This window comes from Saccopteryx leptura, chromosome 1, assembly GCF_036850995.1.
Source record: "Saccopteryx leptura isolate mSacLep1 chromosome 1, mSacLep1_pri_phased_curated, whole genome shotgun sequence".
In the NCBI taxonomy this organism is placed as follows: domain Eukaryota; kingdom Metazoa; phylum Chordata; class Mammalia; order Chiroptera; family Emballonuridae; genus Saccopteryx; species Saccopteryx leptura.
In genome coordinates this window covers 350,647,252-350,663,406 of record NC_089503.1, presented here as the reverse complement: position 1 = coordinate 350,663,406, position 16,155 = coordinate 350,647,252, and the positions used below count along the sequence as shown (strand labels likewise).

The 16,155-nt window shown below is 38.9% G+C and overlaps 1 non-coding gene across 1 annotated transcript; it reads right to left on the bottom strand.

Moving 5' to 3' along the window:
- Positions 1–405: 405 nt before the first annotated feature.
- TRNAG-ACC (transfer RNA glycine (anticodon ACC)) lies at positions 406–481 on the bottom strand. Its single transcript has one exon. It is a non-coding gene; the product is annotated as a tRNA-Gly (tRNA).
- Between the last annotated feature and the right edge of the window lie 15,674 nt (positions 482–16,155).

Here is a 16,155-nt window from a genome sequence, read left to right as displayed (position 1 = left end):
GTGGGCAAGTAGAATTCTTGTAGCCTGGGGCTTGGTTTTAGAACTAAGCCTTTCCCACCCTTTTTTTTTTCTTTCTTTTTTTTTTTTTTTTTTTTTTCATTTTTCTGAAGCTGGAAACGGGGAGAGACAGTCAGACAGACTCCCGCATGCGCCCGACCGGGATCCACCCGGCACGCCCACCATGGGGCGACGCTCTGCCCACCAGGGGGGCGATGCTCTGCCCATCCTGGGCGTCACCATATTGCGACCAGAGCCACTCTAGCGCCTGGGGCAGAGGCCACAGAGCCATCCCCAGTGCCCGGGCCATCTTTGCTCCAATGGAGCCTTGGCTGCGGGAGGGGAAGAGAGAGACAGAGAGGAAAGTGCGGCGGAGGGGTGGAGAAGCAAATGGGCGCTTCTCCTATGTGCCCTGGCCGGGAATCGAACCCGGGTCCTCCACACGGTAGGCCGACGCTCTACCGCTGAGCCAACCGGCCAGGGCTTTCCCACCCTTTTTGATGTGGGGTGGTACAATCCCATCATGCCCCAGATAAGTGACTTTGTATTAGAGACTTTCCTATTTTGTGTATTGGATTAAAGGTTTTAATTTCTACACTATAGAATGGGGGCAGAACGGGAGCTTGCTCTCTTGGTTCCTGAGATTAGCATTAGAGAGCAGAGCAGAGAAAGGCCACGTGGAGAAGCAGCCAATATGGCGGAGTGTTGAGTGAGAAGTCAGTTTGTGCAGAGTTTGTGCAGGGAGAAGGAAGGAGATGGGGAACAGAGGTGAATAAGGCTGGTGAGCTAGAAACCTTTGATTCTAGGAAACTCGGATAAGTCAGTAGCTTTGTGAGCACTGAATGAGTGGGTTTTGGAGCCCAGTGTGTGTTTTTACTTGCCGCCGGGTGCAAGCTAGGATTAAAGATGATGGCCCACCAGTTTTTGGCTTCATTGTTTCTTTACCGACTGTCCGAATCCATTGCGAACCTGCATGGGCCAGGCTGCTTTGATAGTGGCAGCCCTGGTTACTGGCTTTACATCTCCTATTACATATTTAAAATTTTCTGCTGTTTCAGAATAACACAATACTCCAAATTAAAAACATAGATTAGTTTAAATAATTTAAATTAATTTAAACAGATAAGGAATTTGGAACATTATATATACACAGCTAATTATTTTCTTGAACAAATTGGAAGGAAGCCAAAACTTTCATAGAAATTGACTATAACAATTCAACATTTAAAAATTGTACAGTTGACCCTTGAAGAACATGAGGTTTAGGGCCAGCAAACCCCATGAAATAAAAAATCCTTCTATAACTTTTGATTCTACTGTCAGTTCTTTGTATTAGCAGATTCAACCAACTGTAGCTCAAAACAGCATTTTCTATCTGTGATTGGGAATTCGTAGTTGGGAATCTGCAGTTGGAAATGCAAAAATAATGTTTCCAATCTGAGATTTGGGTTATTGAATCCCCTGATGTGAAACTGCGGAAAGAAAGAACCCGCCATTCAAATTTATGGTGTTCAGGAGTTAACTGTAATTTGAAAAGGTACAAACAAGGGAAAGAGGATAGCTTGTGAATAAAGAAAGGCCCGGAAACAGATATATCAGTGTGGACAGTAGGGGACAAGAGAGACACAAGAGGCTTCAGAAAAGGTGTGCATCTTCCTTTGTTGTGGTTACTCTGGGTCAGAGTGATCAATTCTCGAGTGAGTTAAGAATTTGAGATTAAAAACAGAATTTACTGAATACCCCAGATAGGTCATTGTTTTTGTGAGTACTATTTTCACAGTGATATGTAAAAACTATAATTCTTTTTCTAACGAATCTTAATTTAATCTTACTTTCTTAGCCCTTGTTTTGCTGGTGGTAGGAAACTTTATCTAGTCACTTCCAGATGAGCTCAGAGTTTTACTTCTCCTCAGGAAATCACTGGAGGTCTAAGGGGCTGACGTAATGTGTTGATCTGGAGAAACCTATGTGACCCATGTTGTCATCTATTGAGATACCCATCCTTGCAACATTCTGGGTTCTGTTCTTTTTGGCCAGATCTCCAGATCATTTCTCAAGTAACTTCCAAAGTCTTTTGATATTTTGCTTTGCCACTTGCAGATGGGACTATAAAGATCCCCTGTGTGGCCCTGGCTGGTTGGCTCAGTGGTAGAGTGTCGGCCTGGTGTGCAGAAGTCCCGGGTTCGATTCCCGGCCAGGGCACACAGGAGAAGCGCCCATCTGCTTCTCCACCCCTCCCCCTCTCCTTCCTCTCTGTCTCTCTCTTCCCCTCCCGCAGCGAGGCTCCATTGGAGCAAAGATGGCCCGGGCGCTGGATATGGCTCCTTGGCCTCTGCCCCAGGCGCTAGAGTGGCTCTGGTTGCAACAGAGCGACGCCCCGGATGGGCAGAGCATCGCCCCCTTGTGAGCGTGCGGGGTGGATCTCGGTAGGGCACATGCGGGAGTCTGTCTGACTGTCTCTCCCAGTTTCCAGCTTCAGAAAAAAAAAAAAAAAAAAAAAAAAAAAAAAAAAAAAAAAAAAAAAAAAAAGATCCCCTGTGAGCCCACTGTGTGTGGCCGAGGCTTCCAGCAGCCAATGATTCCCTACCGCACCAGAGAGGCAGAAGGAGTTCTAGCCAGGCTGCTAACCCAGAGCTCCATTTAGGCAGGAAGACATGGCCTTGGCCTCTGGGACTCCTTCCCTGGAGATCTGCTTGAGGAAAGGCAGGCATAACCATCACCTGGACCTTCCTGACTCTGAGGGCTTTCAGCTAGTTCTGAGGTTGGAGATGGTGATGAAACCTCTGTGCCTGATCATGTCTTTTTTTAAAAAAATATTGCTGTCATACAGCTGGACCGTGGTTTTTAAATTAAAAATCTGAGAATTTTATGTCTTCTTTGTCCTCTGATATTGCTCTTTTAAGGGTGATGGAATACTTATACCTAGCTTGGTCATGTGGTATGGAAAACATACTATCTTCTCTATTCATTAAATATAAATCATGAAATGAAGAGGGTTCTCATTATAAAATGTCCATATAGTCATTCTTGAGAAATTCTATTATTTATAAAGTACCAGATTTAATAATACCTCCAGGTTTCTTTGCAGGTAAATTTGTCCACCAGTTTCTTATACATATGCCACTTTAAAAAATTAATTTTTAAAATTTATTGTTAACATGGATTCAAGTGTCTCACTCAATATAATACCCTCACTCATTAACAACATGCCCCCATTACACCCCCTTTGCCACTTTCTGAATTCCTCCCCACTTCCTTCTCCAATCTGCTGTCCTGTTATCCGTATCTATGTTTGAAGTATATATAATTTTACTAATTCCTTCACATTCTCTTATCCAGTCCACTTGTCCCCCTTCCCTCTGATAGCTATCCCTGTGTTCCCGTGACCCTGCCTCTGCCTCTATTTCATTATTAGATTCCACATATATGTAAAATTATATATTTGTCTTTCTCTGCCTTGCTTATTTCACTTAGCATAATAATCTCCAGATCCATCCATGCCATCACGAAAGGGAAGATTTCCTTCTTTTTTATGACTGCATAGTATTCCACTTTCTGTATGTACCAGTGCTTTTTTATCTACTCGTCCACTGATGGACACTTGGGCTGTTTCCTGATCTTGGCTATTGAAACAATGTGGCAATAAACATGGGGCTGCATATCATCCTTTGAATTAGTGTTTTGGTATTCTTAGGATATATTCCTAAAAGTAGGATAGCTGGGTCAAAAAGCAGTTCCGTTTTTAATTTTTTGGGGAAACACCACACTATTTTCTACACTGCACAAGTCTGCATTTCTACCCAGCAGTGCAGGAGGGTTCCCTTTTCTCCACACCATCTCCAGCACTTGTGTGTTGATTTGTTAACGAGAGCCATTCTGACAAGTGTGAGGTGGTATCTCATTGTGGTTTTAGTTTGCATTTCTCTGATGATTAGCAATGTTGAACATTTTTTTTCATATGCCTATTGGCCATCTGTATGTCCTCTTTGGAGATGTGTCTATTCAGTTCTTTTGCCCATTTTTAATTAGATTGTTTACCCTCCTGATGTTGAATTTTAAAAGTTCTTTATAAATTTTGGTTATTAACTCCTTCTCAGACATATCAGTGAATATATTCTCCCACTGTGTGGGTTGTCTTTTTATCTTGTAAGTGGTGTTTTTTGCTGTGTCTTTTTAGTTTGATAGAGTCACATTTGTATATTTTATCTTTTATTTCATTTTCCTGTGGAGATATATCAGTAAAATAATGCCATATGAGATATTGGAGAGTTTACTGCCTATGTTTTCTTCCAAAACTTTTATGGTTTCATGACTTACATTTAAGTCTTGTATCCATATTGAGTTTATTTCTGTGAATGGTGTAAGTTGGTGGTCTAGTTTCATTTTTTTGCATGTACCTGTCCAATTTTCCCAACACCATTTATTAAAGAGACTGCCTTTACTCCACTGTATACTCTTGCCTCCTTTTTCAAATATCAATTGACCATAAAGGCATGGGTTTATTTCTGGGTTCTCTGTTCTGTTAAATTGATCTGTATGCCCATTCTCATGCCAATACCAAGCTGTTTTGATTACAATGGCCTTGTAGTATAACTTGACATCAGAAAGTGTAATACCTCCTACTTTATTCTTCATTTTCAAGATTGCTGAGGCTATTCGTGTTCCTTTTTGGTTCCATATAAATTTTGGAATATTTGTTCTAGATCTGTGCAGTTTTCCATTGATATTTGATTGGGAATTGCATTGAATTTATAGATTGCTTTGGTTAGTAGAGACATTTTGATGATAATTCTTCACATCTATGAACATGGACTAGGCTTTCACTTGTTTGTATCTTTTTTTATTCAATATTTCATTTTTCAATGTATTATAATTTTCTATGTACATGTCTTTTACCTCCTTGGTTAAATGTATTCTTAGGGACTTTATTTTTTTGTTGTTGCAATAGCAAAATGTGTTGTTTCCTTAATTTATCTTTCTGAAAGTTTATTGTTGGTGTATAAAAATGCCACCGACTTTTTAATACTAATTTTATATCCTGCCACCTTGCCAAATTCATCTATCTGGTCTAGAAATTTTTTGACTGAGACATTAGGGTTTCCATGTACAGTATCATGTCATTAGCAAATAATGACATTTTTATTTCTTTTCCACATTGGATGCCTTTTATTTTTAATTCTTGTCTGATTGCTGTGGCTTCGACTTCCAGAACTATGTTGAATTAGAAGCACCCCTGTCTTATTCCTGATCTTAAGGAGATTGCTTTTAATTTTTGCCCATTGAGTATGATGTTGGCTGTCAGTACATAATATATGATCTTTATTACGCTGAGGTATGTTTCCTGTATTCCTACTTTGCTGAGAGTTTTGATTATAAATGGGTACTGGATTTTATCAAATGCTTTTTCTGTATCAATTGATATAATCATGTGATTTTTATTCTTCATTTTGTTTATGTGCTGAATCCTATTTATTGATTTGCAAATATTGTACCAACCCTGTTTTCCCAGAATAAATCCCACTTGATCTTGATGTATGATCTTTGTAATATATTGCTGGATCCAGTTTGCTAATATTTTTTTTGTTGAGAATTTTAGCATTTATGTTCATCAAGGATATTGGCCTATAGTTTTCTTTCTCTGTAGTTCCTTTACCTGGTTTTGGAATGAGTATAATCCTTGCCTCATAAAATGAACTTGGAAGTCTTTCCTCCTTTTGAATTTTTTGGAGTAGTTTGAGAAGAATGAGTATTAGTTCTTCTTTGAATGTTTGGTAAAACTCACCTGTGAAACCATCTGGTCCAGGATTTTTGTTTGCTGAGAGTTTTTTGATAACTATTACAATTTCATTTGTTGTAATCAGTCTGTTTAGGTGTTCTGATTTTTCCAGATTGAGTTTTGTAAGAGAGTATGTTTCTAGGAATTTAATTCATTTCACCGAGATTGTCTAATTTTTTGGCATATAGATTTTCATTGTATTTTCTTATAATCTTTCATATTTCTTTCAGTTTGTAGTGGTGTCAGTTGTTACTTTTCCACTTTCATTTCTAATTTTATTTATTTGAGTCCTCTCATTTCTTTTCTTGATGAGTCTGGTTAAAGGTTTGTCAATTTTATTTACCTTTTCAAAGAACCAGCTCTTGGTTTCATTGATCTTTTGTATTTTTTTATTTTAGCCTTTATGTCATTAATTTTTGCTCTGATCTTTTATTTTCTTCCTTTTGCTTCCTCTGGACTTTATTTGTTGTTCTTTTTCTAATTGTTTTTTTTTTTTTTTCTGAAGCTGGAAACAGGGAGAGACAGTCAGACAGACTCCTGCATGCGCCCGACCGGGATCCACCAGCACGCCCACCAGGGGCGACGCTCTGCCCACCAGGGGGCAATGCTCTGCCCATCCTGGGCGTCGCCATGTTGCGACCAGAGCCACTCTAGCGCCTGAGGCAGAGGCCACAGAGCCATCCCCAGTGCCCGGGCCATCTTTGCTCCAATGGAGCCTTGGCTGCGGAAGGGGAAGAGAGAGACAGAGAAGAAGGCGTGGCGGAGGGGTGGAGAAGCAAATGGGCGCTTCTCCTGTGTGCCCTGGCCGGGAATAGAACCCGGGTCCTCCGCACGCTAGGCCGATGCTCTAACGCTGAGCCAACCGGCCAGGGCATTCTAATTGTTTTAGGTGCAGGGTTTGGTTGTTTATTTGAGCTTTCTTTTACTTCTTAAGGTATAACTGTTATGCTATGAACTTCCTTCTCAGGACTGCTTTTGCTGTGTCTCATAGATTTGGGATTGTTGTATGTTTATTTTCATTTGTTTCAAGGAAATGTTTGATTTCTTTTTTGATCTCATTGTTAAATTAGCTGTTATTTAATAAAATACTATTTAGTCTCCAGTGTTTTAATGTTTTTTAGTTTTTCTATTGTAGGTGATTTTTAGTTTTATGCCATTGTGATCAGAGAAGATGCTTGATATAATTTCTTTTTTTTTTTTTTTAATTTTTTTTTATTATTATTTATTCATTTTAGAGAGGAGAGAGAGGGAGTCAGAGAGAGAGAGAGACAGGGGGGAGGAGCTGGAAGCATCAACTCCCATATGTGCCTTGACCAGGCAAGCCCAGGGTTTCGAACCGGCAACCTCAGCATTTCCAGGTCGACGCTTTATCTACTGTGCCACCACAGGTCAGGCGATGCTTGATATAATTTAAATCTTCTTAAATTTATTGAGACTTGTTTTGGGTCCTAACGTGTTCTATCATAGAAAATGTACCACAAAAACTTGAAAAGAATGTATATTCTGCTACTTTGGGGTAAAATGTTCTGAAGATATCAATTAAATCCAGTTGATCTAGTGCAGTGCTGGTCAACCTGGTCCCTATCACCCACTAGTGGACTCCTTGAGTTTTCTTTCATAGGATTCTCTGTGCTTCTTGAAATTGTGTGACTTTTTCTTTTATCAATTTAAGATAATTTTATTTATTATTTCTTCAAATAAGTCTCTATCCCTTGTTTTTTCTCTTTTGCTTCAGGAGCCCCTTCATGTTGTTGCAAAGGTCTCTTAGAGTTTCCTCACTGTTTTTGAGCCTCCTTTTTGTTGTTGCTCTGTTTCAGTGCTTACATTTATCTTGTCCTCTAAATCATTCATTCTATTCTCTGTTTCATCCTGCCTGCTCTTGATTCCTTCTAGTACAATCTTTTTTTTTTTTTTTTTAAATTTTATTTTTTTAATGGGGTGACATCAATAAATCAGGATACATATATTCAAAGATAACATGTCCAGGTTATCTTGTCATTCAATTATGTTGCATACCCACCACCCAAAGTCAGATTGTCCTCTGTCACCTTCTATCTTGTTTTCTTTATGCCCCTCCCCACCCCCTATCCCTCTCCCATTCCCCCCTCCCACCCGTAACCACCACACTCTTATCAATGTCTCTTAGTTTCACTATTATGTCCCACCTACGTATGGAATAATACAGTTCCTGTTTTTTTCTGATTTACTTATTTCGCTTCGTATCATGTTATCAAGATCCCACCATTTTGCTGTAAATGTTCCGATGTCATCATTTCTTATGGCTGAGTAGTATTCCATAGTGTATATGTGCCACATCTTCTTTATCCAGTCATCTATTGATGGGCTTTTTGGTTGTTTCCATGTCCTGGCCACTGTGAACAATGCTGCAATAAACATGGGGCTGCATGTGTCTTTACGTATCAATGTTTCTGAGTTTTTGGGATATATACCCAGTAGAGGGATTGCTGGGTCATAAGGTAGTTCTATTTTCAGTTTTTTGAGGAACCACCATACTCTCTTCCATAATGGTTGTACTACTTTACATTCCCACCAACAGTGTATGAGGGTTCCTTTTTCTCCACAGCCTCTCCAACATTTGCTGTTACCTGACTTGCTAATAACAGCTAATCGAACAGGTGTGAGGTGGTATCTCATTGCCGTTTTGATTTGCATTTCTCTAATAGCTAAAGAAGATGAGCATCTTTTCATATATCTGTTGGCCATTTGTATTTCTTCCTGGGAGAAGTGTCTATTCATATCCTCTTCCCATTTTTTTATTGGATTGTTTGTTTGTTTGTTGTTGAGTTTTATGAGTTCTTTGTATATTTTGGATAGTAGGCCCTTATCTGAGCTGTCGTTTGAAAAAATCATTTCCCATTTAGTTGGCTTTCTGTTTATTTTGTTATCAGTTTCTCTTGCTGAGCAAAAACTTCTTAGTCTGATGTAGTCCCATTCATTAATTTTTGCCTTCACTTCTCTTGCCATTGGAGTCAAATTCATAAAATGCTCTTTAAAACCCAGGTCCCTGAGTTGAGTACCTATGTCTTCTTCTATGTACTTAATTGTTTCAGGTCTTATGTTTAGATCTTTGATCCATTTTGAGTTAATTTTTGTACAGGGGGAGAGACTGTAGTCCAGTTTCATTCTTTTGCATGTGGCTTTCCAGTTTTCCCAGCACCATTTATTGAAGAGGCTTTCTTTTCTCCATTGTGTGTTGTTGGCCCCTTTATCAAAAATTATTTGACTATATATATGTGGTTTTATTTCTGGACTTTCTATTCTGTTCCATTGGTCTGAGTGTCTATTTTTCTGCCAATACCATGCAGTTTTGATTGTCGTGGCCCTATAATAGAGTTTGAAGTCAGGTATTGAAATGCCCCCAGCTTCATTCTTTTTCTTTAGGATTGCTTTGGCTATTCGGGGTTTTTTATAATTCCATATAAATCTGATGATTTTCTGCTCTATTTCTTTAAAAAATGTCATTGGAAGTTTGATGGGAATTGCATTAAATTTGTATATTGCTTTGGGTAATATAGCCATCTTGATTATATTTATTCTTCCTAGCCAAGAACAAGGTATATTCTTCCATCTCATTATATCTTTTTCGATTTCCCTTAACAATGGTTTATAGTTTTCATTATATAAGTCCTTTACATTCTTTGTTATGTTTATTCCTAAGTATTTTATTTTTTTTGTTGCAATCGTGAAGGGGATTATTCTTTTGAGTTCCTTCTCAGTTGTTTCATTGTTGGCATATAGAAAGGCTATTGACTTCTGTATGTTAATTTTGTATCCTGCGACCTTACTGTATTGGCTTATTGTTTCTAGTAGTCTTTTTGTGGATTCTTTGGGGTTTTCAATGTATAGTATCATATCATCTGCAAAAAGTGATACCTTTACTTCTTCTTTTCCGATATGGATGCCTTTTATTTCTTTGTCTTGTCTGATTGCTCTGGCTAGAACCTCTAGTACCACATTAAATAAGAGTGGAGAGAGTGGACAACCCTGTCTTGTTCCTGATTTAAGGGGGAAAGCCTTCAGTTTAGTGCCATTTAATATGATGTTAGCTGATGGTTTATCATATATGGCCTTTATCATGTTGAGATATTTTCCTTCTATACCCATTTTGTTGAGAGTCTTAAACATAAAATTGTGTTGTATTTTATCGAAAGCCTTTTTGCGTCTATTGATAAGATCATGTGGTTTTTGTTCTTTGTTTTGTTGATATGGTGTATTACATTAACCGTTTTACGTATGTTGAACCATCCTTGAGATTCTGGGATAAATCCCACTTGATCATGATGTATTATTTTTTTAATATATTGTTGTATTCGATTTGCTAGTATTTTGTTTAGTATTTTAGCATCTGTATTCATTAGAGATATTGGTCTGTAGTTTTCTTTTTTTGTGCCATCCTTGCCTGGTTTTGGTATGAGGGTTATGTTGGCCTCATAAAATGTGTTTGGAAGTATTGCTTCTTCTTCAATTTTTTGGAAGACTTTGAGTAGAATAGGAACCAAGTCTTCTTTGAATGTTTGATAAAATTCGCTGGTATAGCCGTCAGGGCCTGGACTTTTATTTTTGGGGAGGTTTTTAATGGTTTTTTCTATTTCTTCTCTACTGATAGGTCTGTTTAGGCTTTCTGCTTCTTCTTGACTCAGTCTAGGAAGGTTGTATTTTTCTAGGAATTTATCCATTTCTTCTAGGTTGTTGAATTTAGTGGCATAAAGTTTTTCATAGTATTCTACAATAATTCTTTGTATATCTACGGTGTCTGTGGTGATTTCTCCTCTTTCATTTTGGATTTTGTTTATATGAGTTCTTTCTCTTTTTCCTTGGTAAGTCTTGCCAAGGGTTTGTCAATTTTGTTGATCTTTTCAAAGAACCAGCTCCTTGTTCTATTAATTTTTTCTATAGTTTTTCTGTTCTCTAATTCATTTATTTCTGCTCTGATTTTTATTATCTCCTTTCTTCGGCTGGTTTTGGGTTGTCTTTGTTCTTCTTTTTCTAGTTCCTTAAGGTGGGAAGTTAAGTGGTTCACTTGGGCTCTCTCTTGATTGTTCATATATGCCTGAAGTGATATGAACTTCCCTCTTATCACTGCTTTTGCTGCATCCCATAGATTCTGATATGTCGTATTGTCATTTTCATTAGTCTGTATATATCTTTTGATCTCTGCACTTATTCTTTGACCCATTCATTTTTTAAAAGTATGTTGTTTAGTTTCCACATTTTTGTGGGATTTTTTCCTCTTTTTTGCAGTTGAATTCTAGTTTCAAGGCTTTATGATCAGAAAATATGCTTGGTACAACTTCAATTTTTCTGAATTTGCTGATGTTGTTTTTGTGGCCCAACATATGGTCAATTCTTGAGAATGATCCATGTACACTGGAGAAAAATGTATACTCAGTCACTTTGGGATGAAATGTCCTGTAGATGTCTATCATATCCAGGTGCTCTAGTGTTTTGTTTAAGGCCACTATGTCTTTGTTGATTCTCTGTTTGGATGACCGATCTAGAGCCGTCAGCGGTGTATTGAGGTCTCCAAGTATGATTGTATTTTTGTCAGTTTTTTGTTTAAGATCAATAAGTAGCTGTCTTATATATTTTGGTGCTCCTTGGTTTGGTGCATATATATTAAGAATTGTTATGTCTTCTTGATTCAGTGTCCCCTTAGCCATTATGAAATGGCCATTTTTGTCTCTGAGTACTTTTCCTGTCTTGTAGTCAGCATTATCCGATATGAGTATTGCTACACCTGCTTTTTTTTGGATGTTATTTGCTTGGAGTATTGTTTTCCAGCCTTTCACTTTGAATTTGTTTTTATCCTTGTTACTTAGATGAGTTTCCTGTAGGCAGCATACAGTTGGATTTTCTTTTTTAATCCATTCTGCTACTCTGTGCCTTTTTATTGGTGAGTTTAATCCGTTTACATTTAGTGTAATTATTGATACTTGTGAGTTCCCTATTGCCATTTTATATCTTGCTTTCTGTTAGTTTTGTGTCTTGTTTGATCCTTCTCTTTTGTTTTTCTATCTTTTGTTTTTATTTGGTTGTATTCCATACATCTTTCCTCTGTTGCTATCTTTTTTATCTCATGTGCTTCTGTGGTGGTTTTTACAATGGTGGTTACCTTTGAATAATGAAAAGGGTCCCTACCCTGTTCATTGTAGCGAACTATTTTGTGAGTACTTTTGCCCTCCATCTTCCTTTGCTACTGTTAATCTCCATCTTCTCCCCCTCTTTCTTTTTGTTGTTGTCACAGTTTAAATTTGGTTTTATTGTGTTCTTCTTGGAGCTTTTACTTGTGGCTCTGTTTTTTTTTGTTCTTTGTATCTGATTGGAGAACCCCCTTTAGTAATTCCTGGAGTGGGGGTTTTCTGATGATAAATTCCCTCATCTTTTCTGTATCTGTGAATGTTTTTTATTTCTCCTTCATATTTGAAGGATAGCTTTGATGGGTATAGTATTCGTGGCTGAAAGTTCCTCTCTTTCAGGACTTGAAATATTGGGGTCCACTCTCTTCTAGCTTGTAGAGTTTCTGCTGAGAAATCTGATAATAATCTAATGGGCCTTCCTTTATATGTTGTATTCTTCTTTTCCCTGGCTGCCTTAAGAATTTTATCTTTGCTGTTGGTTTGTGTCAATTTCATTATGATATGCCTTGGAGTAGGTTTGTTGGGGTTAAGAAAACTTGGAGTTCTGTTTGCTTCTTGAACTTGAGGCTTTAGTTCTTTCCACAGGCTTGGGAAATTCTCATCTATTATTTGTTTGAGTATGTTCTCCATTCCATTTTCTCTCTCTTCTCCCTCTGATATACCTATTATTCTTATTTTATTCTTTTTGATGGAGTCAGATAATTCTTGTAGGGCTATCTCATTTTTTTTTAATTTTTGAGTCTCTTTCTTCTTCTCTCTGTTGTGCCTCAAGTTGCTTGTCTTCTATTTCACTAATCCTCTCTTCTATCTGACCTGTTCTATTAGCTAAGCTTGATACTTCGTTTTTCAGCTCGTGAATTGAGTTTTTCATCTCTGTTTGATTTGTTTTTATAGTTTCAATTTCCTTGGACATATATTCTTTGTGTTCATTGAGTTGTTTTCTGAGCTCCCTAAATTGCCTTTCTGTGTTTTCTTGTATATCTCGGAGGATTTTTAGGATTTCTATCTTGAATTCTCTGTCATTTAGCTCCAAGGTTTCCAATATATTAAATTTTTTCTCCATAGATTTTTCCTCATCTAGCTGTGTTACCTCTCTTTCTTTTGTATCCATGATATTCGATTTTCTCTTCCTTAATGGCATCTGAGGGTGGTTTTGTTGATAGTATTAATGAGATTTAATAAAGAATAAAAAGTTTTAAAAAATAATAAAAAAAATAAAAAATCGAAAAGAGTTGTTTTTTTTAAAAAAAATTAATATGAAATAAAGAAAAATAAAATAAAATAAAAATTAAAAAAAAAAAAAAAAAAAGGAAATTATTCCCCCCCTCCTTTTTTCCTCTCCTCTCCTCTCCCCTCTTTCTTGATAAAATCTTGTGGTGGACTGTGAATTATAACAAACAATGCCTGTGATGGAGGGCCTGAATTGGGGAAAAGTAATAAAGGGGCAAAAAAAAAAAAAAAAAAAAAAAAAAAAAAAAAAGAAAAAAGAAGAAAAAAAAAAAGAGCGTATGGACCCACAAAAAGCAAATAAGGAAAAAATTTGGGTCAAGAATAAAATGATTTGCTTTTAGGTGTTGGTTGTCTAAGAGTTATGATGAGAGGATTAAGAGGAAAACGGAAAAATGGGGGACAAATTAAAAAATTACTATTGTATTTAGTGGAACAAGAACTAGATAATATGGAGAGCCAGGGATGGGAGCACTGCTAGTGAGTTAAAAAGGTGAAGTAAAAACCCCCCAAAATGCCACAAACATAAGTTTGAGTCCCAGATAAGATAATTTGTTTGTTATTGAGGTTTGAATGAGAGTAGATGTAAAGGAGAAAGGAAGAAACTAATATAGAGGGAGAAAAGAAAGAGAGAGAGAGAGAAAAAAAAAGGGAACCACTAAAAGAAGAAAAAAAAAGGAGAGAGAGAGAGAGTTAAGGGTTTTGGAGTGCAACCCTCATAGAGAGAAAGGAAGAGAAGAGAAAAGATAATGGGAGATGTAACACTTATGGGTAGTGTAGTTCAAGGAGAGGAGAGAGTAAGACCGGTAGAGAGTTAATCTGCCAAATTGGAGGAGGAAAAAAAAAGTATCAAGAATGGAGATAAGAGAAACAAACGAACAAATATAATAAAATGGGATAGGTTATAAAGTCTGCAGATTATTCTTGATTTTGAGAGGTTATCTTCTTGCTTTTTCTTTTCTCTCCCTCTTCCTGGTCGGTGACTCTGTACCCCGGGTTTTGCCCCTTTGGCACGCTCAGGTGGAGGTTTGCAGTTGATAAGTCTCTATGGCAATGTCATGTATTGTGCTTTAGTCTCGTTGGCAGTCGAAGCTCATTAGCATTTATAGGCTCCGACAGTGAGAGAGTCCGTGTTCCTGGAGCCTTTCCCTAGTCTTTCCTTCCTCAATTAGTAGCCTGATAATCCAGCTATGGGGTTGCTGCTGCCTCTGCCTGGATAGTAAGAGGCTCAAAGAGCTGGCAACTCCCCACTCTATTTCCACTCAGCACAGGGCTCTGGGTAAGGCTCAGTCAGTCAGAGCTGCTAGCATAATCAGGCGGGCTTTCCGGCCATTCAAAGACCTCTGGCTCTGCCACTCTGTCCGGTAACACAAGCGGCGCCCACTTCCGGGCGCTTGGAGGAAACTCTCACTCACTGGCTGCGCACGCAGACCAGGATATCCGGCCAGCAGTCTCACGCTCTGAGTGAAACCCCCAACCGCAGGGAAAAGTTGCAGCGTTGGAATTGAGTCTCTCTCCGTCCCCGTGCGCGGCTTTTGCAAGGCGCTGTGGCGGCCCGAGATTCCTCTTTGGCCCACACAAAGGCCCCTGACTCTGCCCCTCTGTGCGATAACACGGGCGCGCACTGCCGAGGCACTCGGAGGAATCGCTCACTCCTTATCTGCGCGCGCAAACCAGGATATGAGGCCGGCCGCGATTCCCTCTGAGTGAAACACCCTCCAGCACGGAAAATCTCCACCGTTGGAATTAGTTCTCACTCCCTCCCGTGCGTGGCTTTCCCAGGGCGCTGGGGCTGCCCAGAGACTCTGCCCTTGGCCCACAGAAAGGCCCTGACCCTGCCTCTCCGTGGGGCAACACGGCACCCACTTCCGGGCTTAGGAAGAAATCTCTCGCCCACTAACTGCGCGCACCAACCAGGCGACCGGGTAAAATGGCCGCGCCGCTTGTCTTTCTTTGTTTGGGTTTGGCGCGAGTGTTAGCTTGTATTGCCCGGGTTGCCACAGGATCAGATTTTCCTTGGCTTGGATCTCCGTGCCACAGCCTGGTTTGGCCGTTTGTACCACGGCCTGGATTCACTCACCCCCTTTGCCCGCCTCAGTTTCTATATTCACAGTTACCAGAGAAAGCCGCCCTGTTTAGGTTAGTGAGGAAGGCGGAGCATTTCTTACTCCCTATTTCCTTCGGGGTTTGGTTATATATTTAGCCAATTTTTCACTCAATCATACCTTTGGGTGTATTGCGAAGCATCTGGAAGCTCCAAGTATAGGTTTTTCTGTTTCTGGTTGAAGATCTTGTTGAGTTTTGGGGGAGATTTATCGGTATCGCTTCCTACCCCGCCATTACTCTGACGTCATCTCTCTAGTACAGTCTTCATTTCTGATATTGTATTTGTCATTTGTGACTTTATTTTTTTGTGATTTCAGTGTCCTTTTTTATACTTGATATCTCTTTGTTTAAGTTCTCATTGTGATCATCCATTGTTGCTCTAAGATCCTTGAGCATCCTTAAAGTCATTATTTTAAACTCTGAATCTGGTACTTTGGTTATTTCCATTTCATTTAGTTCTTTATCTGGGGATTTCTCTTGTTGATTCATTTGTATCTTATTTCTTTGTCTGCCCATTTTGTCTGTGTATTTGGTAACTCTGCTCTGACTTTGAAATTTCTTGTGTTGTCTTTATAAGAAAGATGAGCTCTATGGTACTGACTTCCAGGCTACCTGAGTTCCTTGCTTTAGGAATGCTTCTGGAGGGTGGTATTTACCGTCCTGTCATTGTATGTGAGTATTGAAAGCAGTTGGTCCTTTTGTTGGTGTGGTTATCCCTTCAGTCTGGCTGGCTCTAAGAGTCAACCTTGATCAGATGTATTAGAAACTGTGCAGTGTCTGTCCTGTTGGGTGTATTTATTCTCTGCAGTGTCTGATGACTGTTGGACTTCTCCTTTGGGCATGCTCCTTGTGTAGCTTGCTGAGTCTAGCATTGCTACTGTCTTCGACCCA